Source organism: Micropterus salmoides, unplaced genomic scaffold (assembly GCF_014851395.1).
Source record: "Micropterus salmoides isolate LMB-PRFRI ecotype aquatic unplaced genomic scaffold, ASM1485139v1 Ms_hic_scaffold_10, whole genome shotgun sequence".
NCBI classification, from domain to species: domain Eukaryota; kingdom Metazoa; phylum Chordata; class Actinopteri; order Centrarchiformes; family Centrarchidae; genus Micropterus; species Micropterus salmoides.
Window position 1 is genome coordinate 11,876,223 of NW_024040041.1, and position 17,007 is coordinate 11,893,229.

General features: G+C 38.4%; 1 long non-coding RNA gene across 1 annotated transcript; it reads right to left on the reverse strand.

Moving 5' to 3' along the window:
* Positions 1–234: 234 nt before the first annotated feature.
* On the reverse strand, positions 235–1,316 carry LOC119917205. The gene is made up of 2 exons (XR_005447238.1): positions 1,074–1,316; positions 235–495 (listed from the first exon to the last, which is right to left on the reverse strand). It is a non-coding gene; the product is annotated as an uncharacterized LOC119917205 (long non-coding RNA).
* Between the last annotated feature and the right edge of the window lie 15,691 nt (positions 1,317–17,007).

The window sequence follows — 17,007 nt, forward strand, 5'->3', positions numbered from 1 at the left end:
GAGAGATAGCGAAAGAGAGAGGGAAATCAAAGGGACAGATAGAGGTATTGATGACACAAAGATAATTAAGTCATCCTATCAAAAATAATTAAACATTCATAGAGTCCATATTGCCCTACTTAAAATATTTATCATAGTTTGGAGTGTGAGCTCTTTCCCTTTCATCTCGCTCTAAGGATCTAAGTCCTCATCCATAAACCCATATAGATGCAAATGCTGCAGCAAGCTGCAATCTGAAGAAGAAAACAAGAACTTTAATCAGAAAACAACTTAGAAGAAATGATAAATTTCATTTATACCAAAATATGATGATATTGTCACTGTCCACACGTTGATAAATTGTCAACAATCCTGTAAGAATGAGCAGCCTCTTGCTTCAACATATAAAATGCAAGAAATCTAATGCTGCCTGTTTCCCAGTGATATCGTGCTTCTGTGAGACTCTGGCGAAGGCGTCGGCAGCAGCTGCAGCATCCCGGATGTCAGGCCTAGTCCCTGACAGTCAACATAATAAAATATTACTAAAAAGATACAGATGTCAAGGAAAGAGATTTCAATTTATGCTTGGCTCCAATTTAACATTTATATACATGCAATTATATGAGACTGAAAGTAACATCTGTTTAAGGGCACGGCAAGAATGATTTGGGCAAATTTAACCTTTCTTACGTGATTGACCAGTTTGTAAATTAATTATATGGCTGCACTCTCACTGCAGGCAGTAATGCACAGCAATTTCAAATTGCTGTTCATTTATTTTCTAGTTGATAGTAAAAACTTTATCTACATTTGATACGAAACTTATGTAAAATAAAATAATAGGAAAAGAGATTAAAGTGATCAAAGAATTTGTACTTTGAGATAATGGGGAAATGCAAACTTGATTTTTACAGCATCATCTTGAGATCAGAGAGTGTCATTATACGTACCTGACTACTGGGTGAAATGTTCAACCCACCTGTGATATTTTGTGTTTCCAAGATTTAAAGTTTAAGCTGCAGAAACACTTTTAAGCAGAGAAAATAAAAATAAAGTGTCACGGGATCCAAATAAAATAGAGAACTTAGACTCACTATGATCTGAACACTCCCATTGTCAGCAAGTCTGACTTGGTCACCTTGGTCATCTCCAGAGTAGGTGACTTAGTGACTGAGCCACTGGTGAAAGGCTGTTTTGACACACCTTCTCACTAATTGAGGTAGTGAGATCACATGTGCCAGGTCTGGATAGTTTTTTCAGCTTAAACTTAAAACGCTTACAACAGTCAAGATGTTGTTGAGAAAATTCTGAAAAAACCCCCACATCATTCTGCTGGTTTTGGGTGTGTTTTCAATTATTTTGGCTGCATTTTATCCAACACTGAGCAAGTTGTGTCTCACCTCCTTTTTGTCACGGGCTAAGAGTTGGCTTGTGACAAGTGGGGGCTCGTCTGAGATCCTTGCTTCAGGTGCGAGGGGTTGTGGAATTTGTTTGTTAGGGTGACGGGATATATTCTGTGTAATTTCAGGATCCCTAGCTTTTTGGTAGGGTGACAAGTTCTGCCAAGATACTGAATATCACTGCAGACTCACAGTTTGACCGACCTAAAAACCCTTTGAAACACTTGATATCGGCTATCTAGAGAACGTCTGTGTTGATTTTAGTAGCGTTTCAAGAAAGACTTGTGGAGATATAGATGTTCATTGATTTAGCATATTATGAAAAGTACAGAGTGACTGAATTCTGAATTGACCATAGGTTGCAGTGAGGCAAACGTTTGTCACATATCAGTGGATGTGCTGAAAAATGTTCAGCTCTCTAGAACGTAGGGGTGATTTTCTTAGATTTTTTGAAGTTTGGAATGAGAAATATCTATACATTTACATTTCTTGTAATAAGCCACGCCCACTTTGAGCAGTCATTACCAAACTTTTTGCAATTTACGGGCCATTATGTAAAATTGTATGTAAATACACAAAAGTAAAAATTTATGGAAAAAAAACAGATTGACGTGTCAAAATTCTTTTGATAACCTTTGACCAGCGACATCCGTAGATGATCCTGCCAAACTCTCAGGTTGATTGGCGAAACCATCTGGGACGAGTTCACAAAAACAGATTTTAGAGAAATGTGATGAAAAGTCGTATAATTTGACATTTTTAGAGCAGAAGACCATTGGAGCAAAGATGCAGATGAATCCAGAGATTAAAATGATGAAATTAGTTTGACTTTAAATGAAGCTGTTTTGGACAGTTTTTGCTGCCCAAACAGCAAAAAGAAGAAAGAAAGACAGAAGAAGAATAATCAGAACAAAACCAATAGGGCAGCTTCGCTGCTTGGATCCATAATAATATTTAGTTTTATCCTCAAAAATACACAACTTTTCCTACACATAAAAATACCAAAACTGTTCCTTTTTTGGCGACAGTGTTTTGTTGATTTATTAGGGGGCTGTTGTCTTAGATTTTACAGGTGTACCTAGGGCTGGACAATATGGCCAAAAATGTTATCACAATAAAAAAGTTTCATATCTTTCGATATCGATAATTATCACGATAAGTATCAAATTGTTTTTCCTTTTGAGTTTAAGGGCTGATTTTTGTTCCTGAGTGATGTGAAACTCTCCTTTATCGTCAACACTTGATGCCAAACAGTGGATCACTTCACAAGTCAGAGGCAGAACATTCAAAACAATTATGATAAAATCTTTGTCAACAAATATGCATGAGTAAAATTAAGTAAAGCTTTTTTCAGTCCTTTTTCCTCAACAAAATAAATTTGTGTATCATTCAAGTGAATAAAATCAAACATTTATTGAATATGTATTGAACAGTTGTTAAATTGTAACTGAATAAAATTATATTGTGATAATTATTGTTATTGTTTTATCGTCCAACCCTAGGTGTGCCTATGGTAACTAAGTATAAGTTGTCTGAAGGGGGGGACTGAAGGGAGAAACACCCTGAAACAAACAAACTGAAAGAAGCTGCGGTAAAAGCCTGGAATAGCATCACAAATGAAGAATGCAACAGTTTGGTGATGTCGATGGGTCGCAGGCTGGAGCCAGTTATTGCAAGCAAGGATTATGCCACCAAATATTAAATGTTATTTACTTTAAGATTATTTGTTCCATTACTTTTACTCACCTAAGAATGCTGTGGTCTAATACAAACTGTGATATGTCCTAAGTTGTTTAACACATCAAGATGTGAATACCAGGAAATAAAAGCTGAAATTCTGAACTCGTCTCATACTCATCTTCTATCTTGATCTTAAACCCAAATGTCTTCAGTGAACAACAAAAACAAAGGAATTTGCCTTACCGTTCCAATACTTTTGGAGGGGACTGTATGTCTGAGTGAAATCTCTGCACTGTATCTATGTGGTCCATATTGGAATTGAAACAACTGCAACCCTTTGCAAATTCTGATGCTTTTCCACAATGTCAACATGTAGTTAAAAATTGCAAAGTAAAACCTCTGTAGAGAACAGAATTAGGACATTTACCTGTTTTATTATAATTAAATGTAATGAACATCTCAAACCCCACGACCCGACCCTGGATAAGCAGATGAAGATGGATGGATGGATGGAACATCTCAAAATGATGCTCCTTCTGTCCTATCATCACTAAGCCTTCCAAGAGGACAACAGAGAGAGGAGACTTGTGGTTTACCTCTAACAATACCTGGGTCGATATAATTATCATAAATATGATCATAAAAATATAATCATCCTTATGTAATGACTTTCCAGATAATGGAAACTCACCAACAGCGACTGAGCTTCCCTAATAAGAAGTGCCATTTTTCAAAATTGGTAATATGGGGTCATTACATTACAACATCATCGTTGAAAAGGAACTGTAACACGAAAGAGAAGAATATGGGTAAACGAGAAAAGAGACAAAGGTGCACAAATAGGGACACAACAGGCAGACAGCTCACAAAGACAGCAAGGCAATGAATAAATAATGAATTGATGATAGTCTCTTTTCCCTGTCAGTTGTTTGCTTTTTTTGCCCATGACTCCTTTCTTCTCCTTCAGCCTTCATTACTCTCAGATTCTTCCCATCTCTTAACCTCACATTCTCCTTTCTTTATTGTCTCTGTTTGTTCTCCTTCTGCCGCCACTCCTTTCCCTTTTTCTACCTCCAGCGTTGTTTCCACTGTTGCTCTCTCCTGCCTCTTTCCCCAGTTTTCTGTCTCATCCTTTCATCTCTGTTGTTCTCCCACCTCATTCCCCATCCTCCCCTCCCTCCCTATGGCCAACCGCTGCTTAAACAAAGTTTCTGTTGAAAAGTTGAGCTGATTGGTCAGGCCATCACAAAGCTGGATGTGCACACAACATATCCACACACACACACACATACACACACACACACACACATATATACACATAGATAGATAGAGAGAGAGAGCTCTGCTGTGTTCTGCTTCGGTTCCCCAAAAACAAAAATTGTAGCTAGGGGCAAGAAGCTGTGCCTGATGTTATTATAGTCCAATGGAGAACAAACAGAAGACATTGAGACATGTTTTTTTTTTTCCAGAGCCGTGAACACTAAGTGAACACAGTAGAATAGCTGAGCGTTTGTCTAATGTAGTCATAATAATAAAGAAGTGCAATGGGAAACAAGACAGGGCTGAAAATGAGGGAACTAATGCGGTTAGCATGCTCTTCTTTTCCCTTTTTCTTCTTTATAGTGTACTTGGAGACAGCTTTAGCATGCAAGCAAAGAAAATAGGAAGAAAGGAGCTATGTAGGAAGGATGCTCTGCACTCCATCCTGCAACGCCTGCTTCTTTTCCACTCGTCTGTTTTCTTTTCTTCCCTTCCTCCCTCTCTTATTCCATCCCATCCCTGACGAAATGCTTTCTGACACTGCCACTGGCTGCTGGTTCCTCTAGCCATTTGCAAAAACACACACACACACACCCATACACACACTCACATGTTCCTTAACAACACATACTCAACCACATGTTTTGCATTGAGAACAGCTGCCTGCTGAAAACAACGTAATAGTGGTCAGAGTGAACTTAAGCAGTAAAGCAATGCAAGATGCTAAAATGCTTTATAGAACTGAGGGGAACTGCAGAGTTGGTTAATAACCCCTTGCACATAGTGATCAATCCAAAATTGCGCTATGATTATAGCTGCTTTAAATGTAAAACTTTGAAACCCTAAGAAATGTATTAATGTATGTATTAATAAAAGATTTTAACTTTAGAACAACTTTAAAATGCAGCTGTAACATCTTGTTGCCTGCAAGTGGCCCATGTTAAAGTTGCAGCAGATGTTAAATTGCGTTGCCTACATGCTGCAACATTACTTTTCTTTACTATAGGTTGACATGCATAAAACTGATTTTACAATAACTCAAGAGCTGCACCGTGCAGACAATAAGCAGCTTTCTACATATGAAGAAGTTAGTTTATGAATTAAAACCTCACATCGAGCTTCACTTGTAGTTATAAATCTCTGCAAGGAAGTTATTTTTCCTGGGCTGTGTGTACTTATTTGTTTATCAGCCATTTGATGTTTGCAATGGGAGGCATACGGAAGCAGTGAGAGCTTGCTGGCATCAAGCTTTTTATAGACTAGTGCTGTTACTATATGTTGTACATACTATATATTTGCCACTGATTAGGAAAGAGCTGTCTAGGATCACAAATTATATGTCATTAGTCAAGGCAGCAATCAGATCAGTGCACAGCTGTGCCAGCCTTCACAAAATCCAAGCGAGGAACATGACAAATCCACTTTCTATACTTCAAGATTTATTTTACTTTGAAGAAATCTGAACACAGAAATCACAACACATTTACAATTAACACGTCCATATACACACATGGAGGTATACACACAAACACACACGTGTGCTGTAAAAAGACACACATACGGTATATACACACATTTGGTCAGTAGGCTGAGTTGATTATGCATGACCTCTTCAAATACCACCAAAATGCCACTAGGAATACACAGACGTCTAATATAGTACGAATGTAGTGGGTACAATTTAGGAACACATACATGCATACTGATACATACACACAAGCACATCTGAGTTACACATTAAACTAATCCTTAACTGATTATTCACTATGTAAACCTTTGTCATGTGGGACAATTTCTGCAATCAAAAATATATTCATAGGCTAGGAGGCCATGTCCTTAGTTTGAGGTACAAAACACACACACACACACACACACACACACACACACACGCACACACCTATGCAAGCACATACACACCATGCCAAAAGGCAATCTTTATGGCATCTCCCAGTGGAACCATATGAAAGCCCTGAGACGCTAGTGAGAAAAAAAAATCTGGTTATCAATTTTCATATTCTCTAAATTCTCTGATCTAAATTGTTTTCTCTCCCGTGTGAATTTGTTTTGGTTTTTTTCTCACTTGCATTGCGGGGCTTCCGTAGCATCACATTCACTTTGTTCAAATATATTTTCTTCAGTTTTACCACAGGGCGTCCTGGGTTGTTATAACTCAACTTTCCCTGTAATATATGTGTGTGTCCGTGTTTGGTATTTGGCCTACTGACTCACCCCTCCAAAGAGTGATTCTGCTGACTCCAGTGTTGTGTCCTTAATCACTGTGTGTGTGTGTGTGTGTGTGTGTGTGTGTGTGTGTACTGTAGGCTTGTGTCTTAGGCTTGTGTCACTCTGTATAGTGTATCCTTGTTTGTATATCTTAAAGTGTGTATGCTAGTTTGTGTAGATATGTATGTGTGTGTGTAGCTGTGTTCATGTGTTGGCTAATGGGTTTTGTCAGTGTGACTGAACTGAGGTCAACACAGTTGATTAAAGAAGCAAGCTCTGCCTTCACATTTACCATCACATAGTCTACTTCTCCATTCTAAGCCTCCACTCTACTGGTGCTCAGATTAAAAATGTACTGCTTGCAGTCACAAACAGTATATAAACTGCTTCATATTATTAAAAGTTCGAATGTCTACAAGCTAAATGAGCATCTGACTGGTTTTAGTGGATGGAGATGGATGCGAAAAGAACAAACTCTCAGTGTGGCAGGGATCTTCGATTCTGCTCCTTCTTTCATTTAAACTGAGCAGTTCTCTATCAGCTCTATTTTAAAATGATTATTTTGAAATTATATTGTGGTTGCACTTACAGTCAATATTTGTTTTCCTTTAAAGTGCAGATTTGGATATTTTCAAGTCTACTGTATCTAAATAAAATGTTTACAAGCCATGAAGTAACTGCATTGGTTGGAGCTGAAACAATTAGTCAGTTTACAGAAAAATGAATGCCAAACTGCCACAAAATCTCTGGTTACATTTTCTCAAATGCAAAAATTTTGTTAGTTTTCTTGTATTAAACAAAACAACTTGGCCTTTAGGAAATTGTCATGCACCAGTAGTTGGATACATTCCACAACCCTTTCATCCATTTCAGCGAACCTATAGGCTACACCAGCTTTGAACACTCTTAGCTGATCCATCTCTCAAATTCACTATTCTTGGAGCATTTCAATGACTTTTCAGAATTTGAAATTCTGACAAATATCAGAGTAACTATTGTATTATTATGTCTTTAGCTTAACATCATTCGTATTGTTACTTTTAACACCGTAACATACTGTTTCCCCCCTTTTTTTTCAGTAGTTTAAAGTTGGGGAAATCTAATTCTACAGTATCATATATCTAGTATCAGCTTTTTCCAGCTATTTACTGATGTCTAGTTTCCAGAAACTAATGACATTTACACTAAGAGAAATAATCAAACCCAAGACTCTATGTTTCTATGGCTGTGCTTTTCCATCAAATGGAAATATTCTACCTGTCTTGTGGTTCATGGCATACATATTTTCCCAATCTTCAGCCTCACATATTTTGTATCTTTTAAAACATTGGCATCTCTACTAGAATTTTAAAATGAGTTATGTGGGTATAAACAATGTTCCACTGCACAGCATGAGTCTGTAATGGCTGGTTTGCCAGCGGATCAATGAGGTTCAAGTGGCTAAATAAACTTTAAGATTTAGATGAAAGGTACTACTACAGCCCTGCATGTAAAAATATTTTGACAAAAGTATGTGACTGTTGGGTTTTATCATATTTTCTGACACCATGCCAGATAAAACTGAATAATAAATTATGTTGGTATAATATTTAAAGCCCTATCCAGACAGCACTGATATTCCAAGGAAAGGTGAGTAATAAAAACATTCCATACTGTTCAATAACCAAACTCTTTGTTTCAGATGACATTTTAACCAAAATACAATTACTGTTACAACTAATGTTGTCAAATTAAAAGAGTTGGTGGTTTCGTAATAGAAATTTATATTTCATGAAAACATCAAGTGCGCATCGTCATCAGAGCCTTTCATCAACGCAACTTAAATTATGGCAACAAGTGCAATAAAACAGTTGCTAGTTGGGACTGTAATCACACACATGCTTCACGGACAGGACTAACAATGATTAGCATTATTACCAATTTAAAATAACCCATTAACCTTCCCCATAGACAAAGAAATCCTACCACAATGCACAGAGCATTACAAGAACACACTAAATAAGACAGTTAATTTCATTACATAAATACTTTTTACCCTACAACCATCAATCTGTCAGTGCTGTCTTCTGTCTGATTTTTCTATTCTCATCAGCGTGAGTAGAGTTGGCACCTGACTGCTCACACAACTCAACATACAGTACATCACTGAAGTCACTGAACCCTATGTCTAACTGTGACACACACATTATATAACTCTGAATTTATGCCTCAAAGCGCTTCCCAACATCTTGCTCATGCATTATTTTTCCTGGTTCATGCGTACGTATACTGTACTATCTCTTTGTGTTTCCATGCTTGTGTGTGAGGGTGTGGTTGTGTGTATGTGCTTTTACTGTAATGTGTGTGTTGTTGTGTTTTGTTGTCTGTCTTGTTGTCTTACAGTGAGCAGTGTTGCCATTTTGATGTTGTTGTTTTGCATCCCTCTGTTGATTATTTGTATTGTACCTTCATGTAATGTAACTATAATTCATAACAGTGAAAAGATACAGAATGGATTTTCGGAATTGTTAAATTAATGAATGGACTAATTTAGTTAGTTTAGTTACTGTAGTCTTCTTTAATCAAAAATTAATACAATTATAGTATACATGTTTGTGTCGTTGCTTTAAAACTGTAATTGGTTGTAATGAGTAGCTGCAAAAAATGGCACGCAGCACAAGGGTTTATGGTTATATGGAGACTGGTGATGACATCGGATCAGCAAGAGATTTCTTAATAACTGCTACTTCATAAGGAGGGATAAATATTGAAACTATTAATTTCTCGCAGAAAATGCGTGTGAACACTGAAAACTGAAATGAATTTGCAAAACACAGCTGAATATTCAGAACTCTGAAATGAAATGCCTGAAAAGACTTAAAGCTCCACTACAGTGCACTGCTTAACAACCTGGAAGCTGAACTGCATTAAGTAAAAAGGCTAAGAGCTGAAATATGTTGCTAAAAATGCTGGAAGCTAAATTGTAATACTGTCAAAGCTACATTCACTTTTATTGTAATATGTTCTTGCCATGAAACCTTAAAAAAAATTTAAAGCATAAAAGGTAGAAAAAGGCGTAAAAAGAAGCAAACATTTCCTTAAAACACTGAACATTTTGGCATTTGAATGGCTTCTGTGGTGAAAGTATTGCTGAAAATGCAGTAATGTGAAATGAACTGCCAGAACTGGAAGCTGAACTCCCTTACGCTGAAATACATTGCCACAAAAGCTCAAAGCTACTATAATATTGCCAATGCTATCACTTCTATTGTAATACGTTGTTGAAAAAAGCAGTAGTTTTTCAACAACAAAAGTCCCCACAAAGACAACAAAACTAATTAGTGTAAGTACCAACAAAGATGGCAAAACTCTGTGTGTGTGTGTGTGTGTGTGTGTGTATGTGTGTGTGTGTGTTTCAGTTTATTAATTTGTGTCTGTGTGTTTGATTTGAAGATGTCTCCCGTTACAAAAACTGGTAATTCCGGGCAAAACAGGCAAAAGACCCAAAAGCCAACAAAGGAGGCAGCATGATGACTTCAAATATTTACTTGGTGATGTAGCTTACATGCAGCTACAGCCAGGCAGTCAGACTGGTAGGCAGGCAGGTAGGCAGATACAGGTTCAGGTAACAGAAACTAGAATGCAAAAACCAACAAGGCAACTAGGAGTGGCAAGAATGCTGAATCAGTTTCACACTAATGATTGCTGCATGTTTTGGGCAACGATCCCTTTATGTTAGCGATTTTTATGAGGTCTGTGCATTATAAGGTCACAATTTGAGTCCTTACAATCATATATGGAAGCTGATGTGGTGAAGAGAAAAAAAAAAGCTGACAGAGCCTGCAAGATTATCAAATGTAAAACCAAGGTCATGTACAACTGCACATGTAGTCAACAACTAATTCTAAAACAAATACATATATTGATAGAGTTTGACGGAAAAAAAGGTTCAAATTATTTGAGACATGTGGGACAAAAACACTTGAGAAAAAAAATAAAGGCATCTCATGTGAAATTGTTCACAATTGTTCAACAATTTAAAACAAAAACGGTTATACGCGTGAATAATGTGTGATTTAATATGGCTCAATGAGGCTTCCATGTGACAGTGGTAATTCGTTTTTTATACTTGAGTGAAATGCAGCAGAGCCCTGGTCAAACCAGAAGTGGCTCGTCTCACGTCACCACATTTGCATATGTCCCAGGATGCACAGAGCCTTGTAGGCGAGTTTGAATATATCACACAGCTCACAGAGCCGACATCAACACAGCTGTACAATCAGAGTGGGAGATATATAGTTTGTTTTCAGTCCACCTTTGTCCAAAATATTTGATTTAATGAGGCTCAATGATCTTCTGATAATTCTATTTTATAGTTGAGTAAAATGCAGCAGAGCCTTGGTCAAACCAGAAGCGCCCTGCTGCTGTGGTGCCGATTTCCATGACACATATCTTGATCTTATAAGACTGACAACTGCTGTCAATTCTTTCTCCCCCTTCAATGTTCTGTTTTAATCTCTCCAGCCCTGCTGCCTCCTGTAACCCTGCTGGGTAAGGGTTAGGGCAATGGAGGCTAGTAATAGGATACTCTGTTACTCCCAATTTGCATTGTGTAGGGAGAATTAAGGAACCCGGGTACACACCACAACTAACTTTAGCAATATTGTAGCCCATGTCTGCACAAACAATGTAAGGATTGATTCAGTCAGCGATCACAAAAGCAAGCCAAGATGTTTGAGTTTGTCAGAGAGATGAGTTGGCATCAATTAATGGTTTGTGGTCCCTTACTTGTGAGGAGCAGTGACGAGATGCACAGTAGGCTTAAACACCATACTGTTCATTGTACACTGATTGGCTTGTTATTGTAGTGAGCAGGGATTTGGTTCCTTGATAGCTCAATAAGGGAAATAGAACTTTATATTATTTTCACACAATTCAATTATAATTTAATGTTTCCTTTGACAAAAGACAGAAATATTAACAAGAAGAAATTGTCATCTTAACTATAATTTCCAAATCCACTGTCCTTTATTTGTAGTTTACGGATGAGCTGCAAACATACACATGCACATATAGGCAAATGTGTGATTGAAAGAGGTGAAATGTGAGTGAAACAGAAATGAATTGAGGACAGTCAGTGCATTTGAAGTAGAGTGGTTGAGCTAGCTGCTCAGTCATGCCTACTTTGAGAACTTATGTACAGTGTGTATATTCTACATCACTAATTTTAAACACACATGGACACACACATTACTTTCACATAATGCACACAAGCCCTCAGCCATCAAACTCTGAATTTGTTTTTATTTGTTGTTTTCTCTTCTAATATTTTGCCCTATTTTTATAAGCGTTCACTGATGAATGAACTAAAACTTTTCCCACACACAAAACAATGGGCTAGAGTGGTCAAGCATGCATTAGAGGACATAAATCAGTGTTATTTGTTGAAGGTAGGATGAATACAAGATAAGCTTTTTGTTCTGCTGTGCTGCCAGCTCAAGTGGACAAATTCAAAGAGTTTCTGACAATGGAAGCTGTCAGAGAATCTCCATAAGCTATAAATAGAAGATGATTCAAATGCTCATGCGTATGATGGATATTAAAAACAAAACATTTATAACATGAAGTAGAAGACACACTGAAGACAGATGGAATCTATAGATTTCAGTGAGAAAATTAATTCAATAAATATTATTTATGGTCAGCATTCAGTGTATTTATGTCCTGTAATTACCTTTCTATATGGTAGCTTTTATTGTTAGTTGCGGTGTCCAGGATTCCATTGGTGGATTCAGATTGCTGTCGCATGCATGAGGGGTTTACAGGAAACGATGCATACTTACTGATTGTAATTTCATCTCATTGCTTCACTCTGTTTACACTGTATCAGCGCTGTATTAAGTTATTGCTAATGCAAAAGGCACATCCTACTGCTTCACATCAAAAGCGTTCAACAGCCGAAACATGGGAAGGCTTTTGTTGTGCCACCTGAAACGCAACATATTAACTGACTTCTTTATTAAAACAAAGGGAATAGACTGTAAACAGATACACCAGTCGTTCTTCTGTTGTATTTCTGAGAAAGCAGCTGCTCGACAGGTTTTTGCTGTAGTGTTAAACTGCGTTGCTGTTACAGTATCCCCAGAAGCCACGTGTGCTGCTATATGAACCAGCAATGAAATCTTAAGGATTACAACTTTAGAAGACATGTTGATTTAAAATGTGTACGTTGAATCTCTAAGGCCATGTACTAGATTATTAACAGTATACAAAACTAAATTTAAAATGTTTCAATATTAGGGCTGGGTATCGTTCAAATATTTTTGAAATCGATACCGATACCTCGACTTCGATACCTGTTCCTGAACTATACTTTTTTCGATACCAATTATATTCTCAACAAACGGAGAACCATTGTTGTTTGTATAAAGTAACTTAATTATCACATTATTATCCTTAATAGTTTATTTTAATAATTGTTCCTTTGAAAAATGCTACTGCTTGTCAAAACCAAGACATATTTTCAATGTAACATAGGCCTAAATTGTGTTTTTGTTGTTTTTATTCCTCTTTCTTTAGTTTTTATAATGTCATTTCATTGTTTATTAATTATATATTTTTTATTGTGTATATGTGAATTTGTGCTCTGGCAACCTTGCAACCTTCATGGCAATGGGCCTGAGAGAAAGAGAGAGAGAGAGAGAAATCTCTCATCTCATCTCACGGAAACAAGTTTCTGCCACTACATATCAAAGTTTCCTCCTCACTAGAGGAAGAGGTGGCCAGGCGACAACTATCACAATAGAAAGTAAACTCAGCCACGTTTGTCTTTAATCCACTGCAGCAAAGTCGCAGACATCAGCCCAAGGATCGGTACGTGATGTCACCGTCACATGGAAGCGCTTCCGCCGGCTGCACATACAGTTCCGTGTGTGGCGGTGGTGACACTTACTGATCCTTCAGAATTACTTGGGGAAATGTGGCGTGTGTGGAAGCTACCGCGCTACTCGGTCAATAAAAGAGCTTTGATTTGATTTGATTCAGAAAACAGCGACGCTGCCACCAAGCTACTGAGAAATGTAGGTAAACTAGTAACGGTGCTACTTGTAGCGACGCTACTAACCAAAACACTGCTCGTACGGTGGGCATGTTGAAGCAGCTCGGTGACAGTAGGGCGCTGAGACGATGACTGCACCGACTCTGTCTTGTTGCAGCAAAGACGGAGCAACTTTCTGCTCTTAAGTTTATTCCATGCACAGTCAAGGGCTTCACCAGGTTTATCGTGTCGCCGCTCTTGGCAGAAATTATCTTACGTCTCAAATATTGCATCGCGCTGTTGCATCAAGCCACACTTTTGATTTTCTCCACGTCTTTTACATCCACAAGCCATATCTCTGTGTGTAACCGGCGTGAACTCGTGTTTACATCACCACAGCCAATTACAATCACTTTTAGATGTGGGCACATCAAGAATGTTGCATGCTTATTGGGTCATTGGTGTTAACAAGAACCTTTAGGTATCGAACTTTGGTACCGAAAGACAAGGCATTTTTTGATACTCGATGGTATTGAGGCAATTCAGTCGATGCCTAAAAAGTATTGAACTCGATACCCAGCCCTATTCAATATACAGGATGCCCTCCAGTGTTGGTGCTGAAGGCAAATCTGCAGTACAAGAACAGATTGCACACCAAACTTTTATTGTGCATACAAATCAAAAAGGCCATTAAAACCACCATCGCCTTGAATGTTAATTGGTGCATTGTACAATTTAGTGCAGACAGTCAGTATCACTCACTGGCGAACAGTGGAAAGATTTGTAACATTAGTCTGACGTTTAGAGAAACAAACTCTCACCTCAAACAGAAGGTCAAATTCTTGGGCTGATTAGGAGTGTGCATTGCCCAAGTGTCAGTTTTTCTGCTGACCGTTCCACTGGCTTTGCTCTGTAACCTACAGGACAAAACTGTGACCAACAAGGGCCTCTCCCAGGTGTGACTGTGTGTACTCACTCCCTGTGCAACTAGACCTCAGGCCACAGCTATAAATAATGAAGATTGTTCTCGTTTCCTTTTTCTCACATGTCTGTTGCAGTGCTGTTGCAGCTTTATGTTCTGCTCTCTGCAACTATGTGCCATAAGGAACTATTCGGGCAATCTGTTAGTACTGTCCATGAAGTAGCTTCTGCTTGTTGGACACCCAAGCATTACTTCCGTCACACTGGAATGATATGAGATAGTGAGGAATGCCTGACGCAAAATAATATCAGGTGCACTAGCAATAAGGCACACTTGCCCCTTTCCACAGCCATAAGTACATACTGCGAACACAGAACCAGACACACTCGCATGGTAATTTACAGTAGACAGTGTCCTTGATGTGAGACCCGAGTAGCTATTTTGAGTGTCCCACTTATGCAGTGAGGCAGCTAAAATCCATACATCCTTCTGTGGCACTGAGACACAAACACACATGCACAAATTTCACAGGCTCACACGTATCTCACACCTATTGATGTTACATGCTTTTTTGGCCTGCATTTTCTATCCATTTCAGGTTGATTTCTGTTAAATTTGTCAATTTCTATAACGAGATGACGCAGTGATTGATGATGTTGACCCTCAAATTTGACCTCATATGGCCTGCATAATGCACTCTTGTGCTACAATGGTTTATTGTAGCATTTTTTTTTTCAGCATGCGTACACTTTCTCCTCAGTTAACAAGACGAGTTGTTTGGAAATATCCTATTAGTGTTAACAGATTGCCTCCCAATCAAGATTACAAGGGAAATTAAAGCACAAAAAATTGCAAATAAATCGCATCATAAAAGTAAAAGGATTTCAGTGAGAGTTAAAGGCTGAGGACGTGAATACTGAGCTTCAGTTAAGGTTGATAAATGGACAAATAGGATATTCTGAAGTTAGAATCAACTTTTTCTACTATTTGTAGTCAAATGTTTTGACAGCTTTCAAATTTTCATTCACATCAACATGAAAAAGGAAAAAACATGCCACTGCATTTCCCCACACCATATACTCCCTCCCGCAGGGTTTGAACTTAATTTGAACTTACTGTAACACATTATGTTGACCTTTACATAAGAGGAAAGAGAGAAGGAGAGCAGGCAGAGAAGCAGACAAAACAGAAAGAAAAGGGAAAGACATAAACAGGCGGAAATTTCGTTCTTACTTCATTCGTCAGAGTAATACAGAAAGGCAGGCAGTTAGGCAAACTGACTTGGATAACCACCAGCGAGAGGAGCTGGAGGAAGATGAGGGAGTGTGTGATTGGGGGTTGACAAGGAGTTTAGAAGAGGGGGTGGGTGCTGATAGAAAGAGGGAGGGTGAAGAGGATAAATATTGCTCCCAGATGAAAACAAAAGGATGACAAGAGATTGGAAGAGGCAGCTTATACAGGTAAACGACAAGGAGGAAACGGAGCGGGTGCAGTGAATCAGTGGTGGAGGAGGCTAAGGAGAAGCGGGGTAAATGAGCAGATAAATGCAGAGAGAGAGAGAGGAAAAAGTGAGATAGAAGAAGATAGAGGGGTTGAGGAGGAATGAGCTACGATAGTGCGACGAGACAGAGAATACAGGTATCCAAGAAGAAAGGATATTGAAACACATAGCCACAAAACAATAACAAGAGTGTGTGTGTTTCAGCGCAATATTTTGTGTGTATATGATTGCCGAAACACCAGTATACCCTTGTGTGCTTGGTCACCGCTGTTGCATCTCTCCCTCTGTGCCTCTATCTGTGCATATATGTGTGTGTCTCATTGTGCGTGTGTGTGTGTGTGATGGCCTAGAACAGTAATGTATGCCTTCTACTCAGCTGGGTTGATCTCATTGTGTCAAACTCGGGGCTTTGACTAATCACTCTCAAATAAGAGGACTCAGCGAACATTTGCACACACACACTTACATGACCACATGCACATATCCACACAACAACGCAAACTATCTCACTCTTTTTTCCTCCATCCACACCCCCATCTCTATTGCTCTGTCACGCTTTCGGTACATCTGTCCTTCTCTTCCCCAACTGCTTGCCATCTGTCTCTCAGCATCAAAATGTTTCCTTCTCCTCAGTCTTTCACTTTATCTTTGACTATTCTGCGGTCCCTTTGCATCGTTCGTGCTTTTTGATAGATTTAGCTTCATAGCATTACATTTTTAGATGGTGAGCAATGCGGAAGGACAGGAAGATTGAGAAGAAGACAATGGATTTAAACCAGTATTTGACATCGTTCCTCTTTTCTGTATGTTTTGAATTCTATATTGAGGAAACAACAGTTTGAAGCTTTACTGATACCCACAGGTAAACTATAATGGTTGTCTGCTTCCACTAGGTCAGATGTCAGGCTCTGCCACACAACTCATTCATTGTCTTGAATAAGGACACTGCAGGAAGGGTGAGGCTATAAAAGAATTCTAATTATACCTGTTTGTTTTGTGCTACCAAAAGCAACTGGTTAACTTAGCA